Consider the following 13,251-nt stretch of genomic DNA (forward strand, 5'->3'; position numbering starts at 1 on the left):
AATCCATGGTAGCCCTGTTTGCAACAGAAAAAGACTGAAACTATCTAAAAGTTGGAGAACTGATTAAAAATAATTTTTGGACCATTTGCTCATTGAAATGTTATTAAATCATCAAGAAGAATGTGGCAATTGTATAAATAATGAAGCAGGATGATTTCATGATATCCTTAAATTAACACAAAACAGAACAAGGTGTAGAATATTTATACGCAATTGTGGTGACCAGGGCAGCCTGGGTGGCTCAGTGGTTTAAGCACCCAGGGCGTGAACCTGGAGTCCCTGGATCGAGTCCCACGTCGGGCTCCCTGCATGGAGCCCGCTTCTCCCTCTGCCTGTGTCTCTGCCTGCCACCCCCCCTCTCTGTGTCTATCATGAATAAATAAATAAAATCTTAAAAAAAAAATAAATTGTGCTGACCAGTTACATCAACCAAAGGGGACACATTTATATCTACATTTATTCTTTTATATGTACAGGATTTTCTTTGGAAAGAAATCGAATCCAAAAGGGGGGAAATGAACTGAGAAAAGGGGATGCCTGGGTGGGTCAGTGGTTGAGCATCTGCCTTTAGCTCAGGGCATGATCCTGGGGTCCTGGGATTGAGTCCCCCATTGGGTTTTCCTCTGCCTCTCTCTGTGTGTGTCTCATGAATAAATAAATAAAATCTTAAAAAAAAAAAAAAGAAGAAGAAGAAGAAGAATGGGGCGGGGGGGGGGGGGGAGAAGAAGCAAATGTATTCTTTGGTACAGTGTAACATTTTTACCACACTATGCATTAGAATTGCCTGACTTGGGACCTTATAGATTTAATTTCACTTTCTAAAGTGTAGTACCTTTCAAATTTTGTACTCTGTACCTGTTATCACCCTACTCAAACAAGAATTTCATTTTATTCATCCTTTTTAAGGCTATAAAGTTCAAAATCAGGCAAATCCAAACCAACTAAATAGTTTAGGTATTGATACATAAGCTGTAGGCATTTAAAAAAAGCAAAGAATTGATTAACACAAAGGGCAGGAAGAGACTCCAGTCTAGGGTAAGAAATGTGAACAGAGGGGCACCTGAGTTGCTCAGGGGTTGAGCTTCTGCCTTCAGCTCAGGTCGTGATCCCAAGGTTCTGGGATCAGTCCCCACGTCGGGCTCAGCTCAGGGAGCCTGCTTCTCCCTCTACCTGTGTCTCTACCTCTCTCTGTGTGTCTCTCAAGAATAAATAAATAAATCTTTAAAAAAAAAAAAAAAAAGAAAGAAAGAAATGTGAACAGAGAAAGGTGCTGGTGATTTTCTGTTTCTTAACCTAGATGGTGGGCACCTGCGTGTAAGTCTTTAAAATGTACTTTAAAACTTTACAAATTCAAAAAAAATAAAAAAATAAAAAATAAATAAAACTTTACAAATTCTGTTGTATTTTTTAAATATTCTACAACTTAAAAATGGTTTTAAAATTGCTTCTGGGGACGCCTGGGTGGCTCAATGGTTGAGCGTCTGCCTCTGACTCAGGTCGAGATCAGGGAGTCCCAGGATCAAGTCCCACATGGAGCTCCCCTCAGGGAGCCTACTTCTCCCTCTACCTATGTCTCTGCCTCTGTGTCTCTCAGGAATAAATAAATAAAATAATAAATAAATAAATAAATAAATAAATAAATAAATAAATACTTCAGGTCTAGGGGATCCTGGATATCTCCGTTGGTAGAGTATGTGACTCTTGATCTTGGGATTATTAGTTTGAGCCCTACATTAGGGGTAGAGATTACTTACAAATAAAATATTTTTTAAAAGAAATTGCTTCAAATCTTTCTCCTCCATCTCTCCCCACCCACCCAGTTTCTCCCGTTCACACTCTCTTGGGTATCATATCAGAAATACTTTATGCATTTACACACATATATATTTTCTGTTATGATCATGTCACACAAATATACCCACTGTCCTTTCCTTTTTCACTTTATATGATCTTGGAGATTCTCCATATACTATCTGTAGAACTGCATTATTCTAAAATATTAGGTAAGGATGAGATAAATCTGAGTGCCATGATTCAAAAAGTTCAAGAGTGGTTAAGAAACAAAAAAATCAGAATACCGCATATATTGTGATCCCATTTACGTTTAAGAAAAAAGAAGAAAGAAGAGCTTCAGTGGACCCGCAAACCATTATGTTTGATTACTGCTGAGAAGGGAGAAAATTTTGAGAGGGTTATATAAAGATCACCTCATGTACAATTTGTCCTTTTAAATCGTATCAAATATTTCAAGCATAAAAAGGGCATCAAAAGTAAATATACCAAATATACTAAAGATGTACATTCACCTCCTAGCTTTGCCAAATCCTAGATTTTTGTCCTATTTTGCATTACTTTTGCAAATTTAAAAACTACTTTGGGGAACAACAGACCATACTTTTTCTAAGTCTTTGGACTTCCCAAAGACTTCTTTTTCCTTTTCTTCTCCTTCTTTTATTTATTTTTTTTTTTTTTAAATTTTTTCACCAGTCCTGTGTCGATGGAAGTTAGAAAGAGCCGCTTACATATAAGCTGAGTGTCTGGCTCTTGACATTTGGGAAAGACTTTGTGTCTAGAGTTCTGTGTCTTCCCGTGCTAGGATCCGAAGGGAACTTGGAAAGAACAGGTGAGTTAATTAAGGGGTTAACTCCAGGAGGCGAGTCCTAAAAGTTCAAAGCTACTTTCAAAACTTCCATCTTCCGATTGATGGACAAGTGCACTAACCAATGAAAATCAAAGCCCAGGCATTACTTCATCACGCTAGATTGTCATTGGCCGCCGATCCCTGAGGGCCGGACAGCAGGGCTGGCAGTTAACCATTTCGGGGACGATCGTGCCCTTAATTTTATTTTGAAAGATGATGATGTAGGAAGAGATGAAAAGCCTAGAAAGGTCCGCACCTCTTAAGGTGTCACCTTTGGTCTCACCCCAGCAGGTAGAGTTTCGCCCCACAAAGGAACACCCCGAGACAAATTTCCTGGTGAAAAGTGTTGAACTTTTAAAATGGGGAATCAGCTGACCTTGCTTAGTCAGAGGAGGGCGGGGAGGCGAGAAGTTTGATTCACTTTCTGTGCCGTCAGAACAGAGACCAGTGTTGGAGACGATTCCATTAATCTTGCGGAGCGATCAGTGACTGAGAAGATTGAATTGCATTTCCTGCCCCAAAGATGTGGAGATCGGTGACCTTTGCAGCAGCCCTCAGACCCCCGTTCACAGCTGGAGAGAGGATGTGTCAGCATTTACTTTCGGGTCTCACCCTGCCCTTTGTTCAAAATTCAAACTCTTTGTGTTCTGGCTGCTGCAGGGCTTTTTGTCCTTGATGCTGCCGATTTTTTTTTTTTTAAACCTCCCACGTCTTGCAACTTCTGAGAATCAAACTCTATTTAGCAGAAGATAGTATCTGGAAGTACCCCCAGAGAGGGAACCAGAATAGATGAGACGGAATTTTAAGAGAGGCTTTTGGGCCTTTTGGCTTTCATTACTGCCCCTTCCTGGGCTCCCTGAGTGCTGCAGGCTGACCTGGATGGGGCCAGAAGCCCTGCCAGAGTGAATAATGCCTCATGTGGATGAGGCTCTACTACAAAAAAGCTTTTGCATGTATTACCTCAGGTAAAAAGAACTGCTAGAACAAAAGCATCTGCATAAAAGAACAATCTAAATTCCCAAACCGGGTGAGCTGTAGGACCTTGGACAAGGTGCTCAAACTGATCCTCAGTTATCCCATCTGTAAAATAGGGGTCATAATGTCAAACAACAGAGTTCTATGAGGATTGAATGAACCAGTGTTCTATTATATATCAAGGTAGTCGGTAAATGCTGTGTCTTCCTTAAAATGAGGTCGACGGGGGGGATCCCTGGGTGGCATAGTGGTTTAGCGCCTGCCTTGGGCCCAGGGTGAGATCCTGGAGTCCTGGGATCGAGTCCCACATCGGGCTCCCTGCATGGAGCCTGCTTCTCCCTCTGCTTGTGTCTCTGCCTCTCTCTCTCTCTCTCTCTCTCTCTGTGTGTGTGTGTCTCTAATCAATGAATAAATAAAAAATCTTTAAAAAAATGAGGTCGACCTTCTGGATATCATAACCCTAAATAGTTCTAGATTGGGGAAATGTTTTCCTCCAAGGGCAAGGCTGCCTAATGCGTGGAATGTCCCCACTTTTCTTTCCAAGTGGTTCTCTCGCCCAACAAGCCTTCAAAGTCTGAACGCACTCAACTCTTTTGAGTTCTTTGAATAAACCTGCTTTCTCTCCTCCAGACCTTTGCATATGCTGATCCTTCCAGGGGGAGGAGTCTCTCCTGCCAGCGCTCCTCTCAGAGCTCTCACCCTTTTGGAATTAGCTTTGATATCTTCTCTTTCCTGCCCCCCTCATAATACTTATCACATTATTGTTGCCTATGCTCTCAGCAGACTGGGAGCCCCAGGAGTGGTGGGACTCTGTCTGCCTCATGGATGGCTCTCCTTCCTAGCACAGTGCCAGCACCTATGTCTAAGGGTACCTGGCTGGCTCAGTCAGTAGAGCATGCCACTCTTGATCCCAGGGTGGTGAGTTCAAGCCCTACATTGGGTTTGGAGCCTACCTTTTTTAAAAAAAGTAACTAATGAAAGTCCAACATCCCTACTCTGCCTCCCTTAGTCCCCAAATTCCTCACCCTTCCAGAAATCTAGGAGTAATAGTACTGAGATTTTCTCTTTTCCTAGCTAGCCATTATAACATCCTTTGCAGATGGAGTCGGTGGCTTTTTCACCCTCCTTGAAATGACCTTCATTAACTCACCAGTTACTTACTGAGTGCCTCCTAGATGCATACACGGCGCAGCCTTTGAAGGAAAGCCTCCTCTTCACTCCATAGCATCTATTCATGGCAGAGAGCAGGCCTTTTAAACCCTGGTGAGGTATAAAACATTCTGAAATAGGATAGACAGTTGGCTCCTATCTGGAGCCCAAGGAGAGAAATCTGAGACCATCCCTTGCAAATTGAGAGCAGGTGAGTTAGCCCACTTTGCCCCAGCACAAAACTCTTTCTCATTCAGAATACTAATCACAATTATAATAAAATACTCAAGTATTAATAGTCTATTGTCTGGCTCTCTCTTTAAAAGGAAAAGTCCAAAAAAAAAAAAAAGAGAAAGAAAGAAAGAAAGAAAGAAAGAAAGAAAGAAAGAAAGAAAGAAAGAAAGAAAGAAAGAAAGAAAGAAAGAAAGAAAGAGGGATCCCTGGGTGGCGCAGCGGTTTGGCGCCTGCCTTTGGCCCGGGGCGCGATCCTGGAGACCCGGGATTGAATCCCACGTCGGGCTCCCGGTGCATGGAGCCTGCTTCTCCCTCTGCCTATGTCTCTGCTTCTCTCTCTCTCACTGTGTGCCTATCATAAATAAATAAAAATTTTAAAAAAAAAAAAAATTTAAAAAAAAAAAAAAAAAGAAAGAAAGAAAGAAAGAAAGAAAAGAGTCGTCCCTGGGGCACCTGGCTGGTTCAGTCAGTAGAGCTTGGGACTCCATCTCAGGTCCTGCGTTCAAGCCCCACTTTGGGCTTAGAGATTTTTTTTTCTTTTAAGATTTTATTTATTTATTCATGAGAGAATGAGAGAGGGGGCAGAGACACAGGCAGAGGGAGAAGCAGGCTCCATGCAGAGAACCTGATGTGGGACTGCATCCGGGGTCTCCAGGATCATGCCCTGGGCTGAAGGTGGCGCTAAACAGCTGAGCCACCCAGGCTGTCCGAGCTTAGAGATTTTTTTTTTAAATTTTTTTAATTAAAGAAATAAAAGGAAAAATCCCTGAGAAGACTAACCTTGGTCTTGCTCACTGCTTTTTCTCAGCCCCAGAGGCCTAGCTCATAAAATACACTCAACAAACATTTGTCGAATGAATGAATTCCTCAAACTCCAAAACGTGTACCTTCAGCTTGATTAAATTTTAAAGTGTACCTCTTCGAAGAAGATGCAAGGTATCTATGAGGCCCTCTTAAAAGTACAACAGACAAGGTGATGTGTCTGGAGGAGGTGGTGCTCTACACCTTTCGGCTCCAAAGCCCAGGCTCTTTTCCAGGCTGCATCACCGGTGCACCTGCTCTGCTGGACAGAAATTGAGTCCTGGGGGGGTCCCATCTGGGGGGAGGGAGCCAGCTGTCATTGCCGCAGCTGAGGCCTGCAATCCCCGCAGACCTCTACCTTGTTTGGGAGGCTGCTATTTGCATGTGAGCTTGGCTTCCCCAGGCGAGACTGGGGTTTATCACTGGTCACTAGCCACTGGGTATCCCAGCTTGACTGCCTGGAGTCCGGGAGACCCAGGGAGGAAGGGCACGGGGCCCAGAGCTGGCTGTGGGGGTAGGGCAGGGACTGTTGGGCCTCTGAGTCAACAGAAGCACCAGAATGCCCCAGCCTGCCTAAGCCTTCTGCTCCTGAACTCTGGAATCCACTCATCAGCCTGAGCCTTGACTTCAGCCTTTGCATCCATATTTCCCAGGAATTATACTTAATGTCTGCCCTGGGCAAGGCCAGGACACTTCAGCCTCTTTTAGTGAGTCCTCCACTCACCTAGGTCAATTTACCTGCCTGCCTGATCTTAAACTCAGGGAAGAAAGTTTGGTGTTCCTTTTGTTTACTACAATCCTAGGCACTCAGTAGGCGCACAGCAAAGGGTAGGATCCTCAGCCCTTCCAGAGTCCTGACTTCAAAGCCTGAGGACCTTGTGCCTGTGGGTAAGTGACTTCACCTTTCTGAATTTCATTATCATTTCCATTATGGGAAAATAATAGATGTTTGGAAGGATTAAATGAGACCACAGAAACCCCAGTCATCATGCTCCATAGTAACCTCTGCTTTCACTTTCTCTGTGGCACTGGTCACCATCTATCATATATTATATTTATTGGTTGTTCTTCTCCTCCCACTAGGGTGACAACCCCACCAAGCAACAATTTTAATTATTTTTGTCCACCCCTGTCACCTCACACACATGTCAAATAGCGCTGGGCCCATGAGATCCTTTTTTTTTTTTTTAAGATTTTATTTATTCGGGGATCCCTTGGTGGCTCAGCGGTTTGGTACCTGCCTTTGGCCCAGGGCGCGATCCTGGAGTCCCGGGATCAAGTCCCATGTCAGGCTCCCAGCGTGGAGCCTGCTTCTCCCTCCTCCTGTGTCTCTGCCTCTCTCTCCCTCTCTCTCTCTCTCTCTCTCTGTCTATCATGAATAAATAAATACATAAATCTTTTAAAAAAAAAGATGTTGGGATCCCTGGGTGGCGCAGCAGTTTGGCGCCTGCCTTTGGCCCAGGGCGCGATCCTGGAGACCCGGGATCGAATCCCACATCAGGCTTCCGGTGCATGGAGCCTGCTTCTCCCTCTGCCTGTGTCTCTGCCTCTCTCTCTCTCTCTCTCTGTGTGACTATCATAAATAAATAAAAATTAAAAAATTAAAAAAAATAAAAAAAATTTAAAAAAAAGATGTTATTTATTCATGAGAGATACAGAGAGAGGCAGAGACATAGGCGGAGGGAGAAGCAGGCTCCCTTCTGGGAGCCACTTATGATACTCCAGCTCAGGACCCAGGATCACAACCTGAGCCAAAGGCAGAGGTTCAACCACTAAGTCTCCCAGGTGCCCCAGCCCATGAGTTCTCAATAAATATTTGTTGAATAAAGATGGATGGATGTAAAGTGATTAGCGCCCAGTAAGTGCCCTGTAAAAGTAGATATTGCCAATTTATTATGATGATTAAGTGCTCGGTCTCTGGTATCTAACAGAAAGCAAGGTAATTGAGGCAGGAGAACTTTAGCATCATGGTAGGATGTTGGCACTCTGGCTGAAAAATTCTGTCTGCACCATTTACTAGCTGTGTAACAAGTGACTTCACTTTCCTAAGGCTGTTTCCTCATCTGTAAAATGGAGGTGATAATTGTGCCTCCCTAGGAGGACATGAAGATAGGATAAGATGGTAACTGCAAAGCATTTGTAGAGTGCCTAGCACATAATAAATGCTCAATAAACAATGCTCATCACTACTCATTATAGGAGTACTCACACTAGATGTGACATCTCAGTCCATTAAACCATTGCTAAGCACTAAATATGACCAGTTCCAGCAGGCTCAATAAATGTTTATTGACTTCCATCTGTGAGCTCCTCAAGGAAAGAGATTGTGTTTATGTTGTCATGATTTTGGCCTGCAGTAGATATACTGAGATGTACTGGAAAACCCACATGCTGGACTCAAATATGAGTGAGAACACAGAATAGCTACTGGAATAATAATGCCAGTGGCCTACTATGTGCCAGCCATAGAGTTGGATGCTGGAGATATGGCAATAAGCTTACACAAACATGGTGGCTACCAGTTTGAGGCCAGTGAAACTTAGCAGAGTTCACAGACTTTGTGCCAACAGTTGCACAGATAGATGGAGCATTGCAACTAAAAAGTGTATCATAACAGAAAGGGATAAGAGGCTCCGAGACCTATAATGTGGGCATGGAGAGGATGGGGTTGACCTGATGTGGGCTTGAGGAGGAAGTCAAGGGAGTGGCTCTCAGCTTAGAGCTGAGCTCGGTGGAAAGAAGAGGTCTTAGCTAGGCTGAGGGTAGGGGAAGTGTTCTCAGCAGAAAAGAATAGCAGATGCAAAGGTCTCATGATGGGAGAGCACATGTGCTAAAGGAACTGAAAGAAGACCTGGATGACCCCAATGTAGTGTGCTGAGGGCAGGGGTCAGGGGAGAAATAAACTAGAAAATTAAGTTGGCACTTTGGAAATTAATTGGGCAATATATGGTAAAGCTGAGGACTGTGCAACCTTATGATCCAGCAGTCCGAGTTCTAGGAACATTCTAGAGAAACAGCCACAGTGCACAGGACAGCATGAACAAGGATGTTAGCCCTAGTTGCCTCATATGAACTCTCAAAAAACCTGAAACAATCCAACTGTTCATCAAGAGGAGAATGGAAAAATTGCAGAATATATTTTCCCTGAGTTCCTCAGAAAACAGTTTGAATCAAAGGTTAGCGTAGTACTGCTTTATTGGGGAGTGCATCCCAAGGAAGCAAGAATGATAAAAGAGGAAGTGAGTCAGGGAAAGAGGGTGAGTCAGTACCACAGTACCGAGGAAAGGCCATATATTCCTATAGCATCTTAGGAATAGTTCTTGGGGGCGGGGATCCCTGGGTGGCTTAGCGGTTTAGCACCTGCCTTTGGCCCAGGGCGTGATCTTGGAGTCCCAGGATCAAGTCCCACATCGGGCTCCTTGCATGGAGCCTGCTTCTCCCTCTGCCTGTGTCTCTGCCTCTCTCTGTCTCTCTCTGTCACTCTCTCTCTTTCTCTCTCTCTATGTCTCTCATGAATAAATAAATAAAATCTTTAAAAAATAAAAAAACTAAAATAAAAAATAAAAAAATAAGAAGCCAGATTAACAATATATATAAAAAAGCAGTGGAATAATAATAAATAAATCTAAAGTTGAGGCAAGTAGTTGCTTCTGGGGAGTTAGGAGGAGGAGATTGTTAATGGGTCACTGGGAATTCCATAGGAAAATGCTGGTAATGTTGGGGGCTTCGTAGCTGCTACTGTGTTTTTGTTGTTTTTTAAATATGGAAGTCTTGGGACTCCTGGGTCGCTCAGTCAGTTAAGTGTCTGCGCTCAGTTCAGGTCCTGATCTCAGGGTCCTGGGATCAAGCTCTGTGTCAGGCTCCCTGCTCAGCAGAAGTGTCTGCTTCTACCTCTCCCCCTGCTTGTGGGCACACATGCTCATTCTCTCTCTCTCAAATAAATAAAAGTGAAATCCTTTTTATTTATTTAAAGTAAATAAATAAATAAATATGAAACTCTTCATAAATTTGCATATCATCTTTATGCAGGGACCATGCTAATCTCTGAATTGTCCCAATTTTAGTATATGTACCGCTGAAATGAGCAGGGTTGTTTTTTGTTTTTTGTTTTTCGTTTTTAAGATTTTATTTTTTATTCATGAGAGACACACACAGAGAGGCAGAGACATAGGCAGAAGGAGAAGCAGGCTCCATGCAGGGAGCCCGGGACTCCAAGATCAGCCCTGAGCCGATGGCAGGTGCTAAACTGCTGAGCCACCCAGGCTCCCAAGCAGGTTTTTTTAAATTGCAACAAGTACATATAGCATAGGATTTATCATTGAAATTATTTTTTAAAAGATTTCATTGATTGACTGATTGATTTGAAAGAGGGAGAGTGAGCATGCGCCCAGGGGCTGGGTGGGTCACATGGAAAAAGAGAGTTGTTTTTTTTTTTAAGATTTTATTTATTTATTCATGAGAGACACAGAGAGAGAGGGAGAAACATAGGCAGAGGGAGAAGCAGGCCCCACACAAGGAGCCTGATGTGGGACTTGGTCTCAGGAATCTGGGTTCATGTCCTGAGCCAAAGGCAGATGCTCAACCACTGAGCCACCTAGGCGTCCTGAGAGAGAGAGAATCTTAAGCAGGCTATATGCTCAGCACAGGGCTCTATCTCAGCACCCTGAAATCATGACCTGAGCTGAAATCAAGAATTGGACACTTGACTGACCGAGCCACCCAGAAGCCCCTAAATATATATTATATTATATTATATTATATTATTATTTTATTTTATTTATTTTTAGATTTTAGTTATTTATTCATGAGAGACAGAGAGAGAGTCAGAGATATAGGCAGAGGGAGAACCAGGCTCCCTGGGAGGAGCCTGACGTGGGACTCGATCCTAGGGACCCTGAGATCATGACCTGAGCCAAAGGCAGAAACTCAACCACTGAGCCACCCAGGCGTCCCTAAAGATTTTATTTTTAAGTAGTGTCTACACCCAGTATGGGGCTTGAACCCACACTGAGATCAAGAGTCTCACACTCTACCAACCAGGCCAGCCAGGCTTCCCAATTTTTTTTAAAAGATGTTATTTATTTATTCATGAGAGACACAGAAAGGCAGAGACATAGGCAGAAGGAGAAGCAGGCTTCCTGTGGGGAGCCTGATGCAGGACTCAATTCCAGGACCCCAGGATCATGACCAGAGCCAAAGGCAGATGCTTAACCATTGAGCCACCCAGATGCCCCCAGGCTCCCCAATGTAAATAATTTTTAAGGGTACAGTGCAGTGGCATTAAGTGCATTCATTTTCATGTTGTGCAACCATCACTACTATCCAACTCCAGAACCTTTCTATCATCCTGATCTTAGTTAGCTCGAGCTACTGTAACAAAATATGTACACAGGGTGGCTTAAACAACAGGTGCTTATTACACTTCTGGAGGCTAGGAAGTTCAAGGTCGAGGTGATGACAGATTTGGTGTCCGGTGAGGGCCCTCTTCCTCATAGGTGGTCATGTCCTCACTGTAACCTCACATGAGGGAAGGGAGCTCTGTAGGGTCTGTTTTATAAAGGCACTAATCCCATCATGAGGGCCTCACTCTCCTGACTTCTAATATAAACCTAATCACCTCCCAGAGGCTCCACCTCCAAATACCATTACGCTGGGGGTTAGGGCTTCAACTTACGAAGTTTGAGTTTTGGAAAACCATATCCAGCCTATGACAATACCAGACAGAAACTCCACACCTAATGAGTAAATAGTTCCCCCAAATTCCCTCTACAGCTCCCTCCTGCCTCTATTCTTCTATTTTCTGTTTCCATGAATATGCTACTCTAGGGACTGCATATAAGTGGAATAGATCATATTTGTCCTTTTGTGTCTGGCCTTTCTCACTTCACATAATGTCTCTAGTGTTCATTCATAGTATAGTGTGGATCAGAGTTTCCTTCCTTTTTAAGGCTAAATAATTCTTAGTATGGGTACATCTGAGTGGCTCAGTGGTTGAGAGTCTGCCTTTGGCTCAGGTTGTGATAGAGTCCTGCATCAGGCTCACCGCATGGAGCCTGCTTCTCCCTCTACCTATGTCTCTGCCTCTCTCTGTGTCTCTCATGAATAAATAACCAAAATCTTAAAAAAAAAAATGATTCATAGTATGTACGTAGTACATCTGGTTTTCCATTCCTCCGCTGATTGACATTTGGGTTGTTTCTACCTTTTGGCTATTGTGAATAAAGTTGCTATAAAAGTGGTGAATTTCTGTCTCTTAAGTTGATTATGATAATAATATGTAATTATTTTTAAACATATATGCATATGTTTATTTCCTATTTTTAAAGCTTAGAACTGCATAATAATCTTTATTATTAAACTTGCTGGGGCACCTGGGTGGCTCAGTGGTTGAACACCTGCCTTCAGACCTAAATAAAAGATAATTAAGAAGTGAATTTTTTTATTAATTAAAAATAAAGGATTGCACTTGGCTAGTTCAGTCGTACATAGAGCATGTGACTCTTCATCTCAGGGTCATGAGATCAAGTCCCATGTTGGAGTAAAGATTACTTAAGGAGAGAGAGAAGGATGGTGGTGATGGTTGTTGCATAACAGTTCAATGTACTTAATGCCATAGAACTGTAGACTTTTTTAAAAAGATTTTATTCATTTATTCATGAGAGACACACACACACACAGGCTCAGAGACACAGGCAGAGGGAGAAGCAGGCTCCATGCAGGGAGCCTGACATGGGACTTGATCCCGGGTCTCCAGGATCATGCCCTGGGCTGAAGGTGGCACTAAACCACTGAGCCACCTGGGCTGCCTGAATCGTTCACTTTAAAATTGTTAAAATGGGGGGTGGAGTGCCTCACTGGCTCAGCCATTAGAGCATGCAACTCTTGATCTCAGGGTCCTTGGTTCAATCCCCACTTTTGACATGTAGTCTACTTAAAATTAAAATAATAAAGGGACACCTGGGTGGTTCAGTGGGTTAAGCATCCAGCTTCTGATTTTGGCTCAGGTCATGATCTCAGGGTTGTGAGATCAAGCCCCACGTCCAGCTCTGCACTGGGCATGGATTCTGCTTGGGATTCTCTATCTTACCCTCTTTTTTTAAAAAAAAAAGATAAACACAATAAAAAAAAAATAAAATAGTTAAAATTGTCATTTTATGTTGTATGTACTTTAAAACAATTTAAAAAGAAGGGAAGGAAGGAGGGAAGGAAAGTATCAGATCAGGCAAAACCTCCAGACTGTGGTGAGCTTTGGAGTCTAAGAATTTCTACACATCACCTGATTTTTTATAAGAATAGACTACAGGGCAGCCCAGGTGGCTCAGTGGGTGAGCGTTTGCCTTTGGCTCCAGTTGTGATCCCGGGGTCCTGGGATCAAGTCCCGTGTCGGGCTCCCTGCATGGAGCCTGCTTCTCCCTCTGCCTGTGTCTCTGCCTCTCTCTCCTCTCTCTCTC

At 43.3% G+C, this 13,251-nt stretch overlaps 1 non-coding gene across 1 annotated transcript; it reads right to left on the reverse strand.

Moving 5' to 3' along the window:
* Window positions 1–9,784: 9,784 nt before the first annotated feature.
* LOC121475878 lies at window positions 9,785–9,886 on the reverse strand. Its single transcript, XR_005983829.1, has one exon. It is a non-coding gene; the product is annotated as a U6 spliceosomal RNA (small nuclear RNA).
* Between the last annotated feature and the right edge of the window lie 3,365 nt (window positions 9,887–13,251).

This window comes from Vulpes lagopus, chromosome 14, assembly GCF_018345385.1.
Source record: "Vulpes lagopus strain Blue_001 chromosome 14, ASM1834538v1, whole genome shotgun sequence".
Classification (NCBI taxonomy): domain Eukaryota; kingdom Metazoa; phylum Chordata; class Mammalia; order Carnivora; family Canidae; genus Vulpes; species Vulpes lagopus.